This window comes from Penaeus chinensis, chromosome 2 (assembly GCF_019202785.1).
Source record: "Penaeus chinensis breed Huanghai No. 1 chromosome 2, ASM1920278v2, whole genome shotgun sequence".
In the NCBI taxonomy this organism is placed as follows: Eukaryota; Metazoa; Arthropoda; class Malacostraca; order Decapoda; family Penaeidae; genus Penaeus; species Penaeus chinensis.
Genome location: NC_061820.1, coordinates 39289232 through 39291731, shown reverse-complemented (window position 1 = coordinate 39291731; position 2500 = coordinate 39289232).

The window sequence follows — 2500 nt, the reverse complement described above, 5'->3', positions numbered from 1 at the left end:
CTCGCCTCTTTGCCTTCGATAAATTCCCGTTTTCATTGACGCTCACACTCCCTGGCTCCATTTCTTGATTTTTTCTCCTACTTTTATCTATTTTTTTTTTTTTTTCGTTTTTAAATATATAAATGGATAGAAAGGTAGGTTTGCAAGTATATATAAGCATTATGTATAAATAAATAAATGTACATTTATCTATCTATCTATCTATCTATCTATCTATGTGTGTGTATATATATATATACAAAGACTGTCGAGTTGGATTTTTCGAACAATTCCTTGATACAGTTTTAACTTACATACACTAACACACGCACATAAAAACACTTTACAGGACACACGCCCAAACAAACACACACACACAGACACACACACACACACACACACACACACACACACACACACACATACATACACACACATACACATACACACACACACACACACACACACACACACACACACACACACGAAACAAACATCAACACAAACATTCGTATTAACTATAAACATATCCGGGAAACAAAACAAAAAAAAACAAAAAGAAAAGACATGTAATACAGAATGTGCTGTTTACATTGTCCAGGGATGTTCTCCGTCACTGTATCTTTTCCTTCAAACACCTCTTTCTCCTTCATCCCCTCTTGTGTTTTTTTTTTTTTTTCTTTTCTTTTCTCTTCTCTTCCTTTCTTATCTTTTTTTTTTTCTAGTTTCTTCGATTTTCTCATTTCTCTCTTTCCTTGTTTTAGAGATGGAGACTGATATAGATATATGATGGACAGATAGACTGAGAGAGAGACAGAGAGACAGAGACAGAGAGAGAGAGAGAGAGAGAGAGAGAGAGAGAGAGAGAGAGAGAGAGAGAGAGAGAGAGAGAGAGAGAGAGGGGGGGGGGGGGGAGGGAGAGAGAGACAGAGAGATAGAGGCAGAGACAGAGACAGAGACAGAGACAGAGACAGATACAGAGACAGAGAGAGAGAGAGACAGAGAGAAAGAAAGAAAGAAAGAAAGAAAGAGAAAGGAGACAAAGACAGAAACAAGCAGATACACACACACACACACACAGACACACACACACAAATCCATGTCCCCCACGCCCAAACGCCCACTCCTAGTGATCATCTGACGAAAAGCTCTCATCACGGACATGTACGGAGGTCAAAGGCTCCGTCCGTGAAGCATTAGTCAGTTCCGTCGGCCATGGCTATATGACCGGCTGTCGGATCAGTTGCTCTCCTTAATCACGGGAGAAGAGAGGGAGAAGATGAGAGAAAAGGGAGGAGAAGAGGAGAGGAGAGGGAGGACAGAGAGAGAGGGAGAAGACCAGAGGAAGGGGGAGAGAAGACAAAAGCCAAAAGGAAGAGAGAGGGAGAAGAGGAAGAGGGTGAAGAAGAGAGGAAGAGGGGAAGGAGGGTGAGGAGAAGAGAGGAAAGGGAGGAGAGAAGAAGAGAAGAAAGAGAGGAAAGAGGGAGAAGGGGAAAGAAAAATGGAATACGAGTGGAGAGGTGGAGAGAAAGAGGTTTCAGATCAGAGGAGAGGAAGAGGGACAGAGGAAAGGGAGAAGAAGAAAAGAGAAAGAGGGGAGGAAAAAAAGGGAAAGGGAGGAAAGAGAGAGATAGAGGGAGAGAAGTTTACGATGAGAGGAGGGGAGGAAAGAGGAAGAGAGAAAATTTGGAAAAGAAATTGAAGAGCAATGAGAAGAAAGAAAAGTAAATGAAGGGCGAGAGGAGAGAGAAGGAAAAGAAGTACAAGGTAGAATAACGGAGAAATGAAATAGAAAGATGGAAGATGTGAAGAAAAGAAAGAGATGAAGAGGAAAGAGAGAAGAAATGGTGGAGGGAAAGAAGAAGAGGAGAGGGGAAGAGACAGGAGAGGGGGGAGGTTATGAGTAAAGATTTTGTGAAAGAGAGAAGATCCAGTAGAAATGTAGATAAAGAGGAAGAGGAGATAATGGTGAGAGAGAGAAGGAAGATGGAATGAAAAAGGAGGATAAGGAAAGGAAGAGTGAGGAAGGGAGAGGGAGAGAGGAGAGAAGGGAAAGAGGATGAAAAGATAAGGGAAACAGTAAAAGTGGGGAGGGGAAGGAGGGGAAGAGAGGGACAGGGGGGAGAGTGGGTGATGGAAAGAGAGGAGATATGAGGGAGAGAACAAATGAAACGAACAGAGAGCGAGGGGAGGTAAGGGAAAAAATCGAAAGAGGGAAGTAGAGACAAGGGAAAGTGAGAGAGAGAGAGAGAGAGAGAGAGAGAGAGAAGAGAGAGAGAGAGAGAGAGAGAGAGAGAGAGAGAGAGAGAGAGAGAGAGAGAGAGAGAGAGCGGTAGACAGACAGACACACAGACAACCAGCCAACTAGCCATCCAGCCACACAGACAAAAAAAAAAAATACCAACATCAAAATATCCAAAAATATCGAGAAAAAAATCTTACAAGGTTCATAGCAAAACCTTGGCAGCGCTGAGGAACAACCCTTGGCAGCGCTGGTTGTCCTCTTGATGCCGGCCTTAAG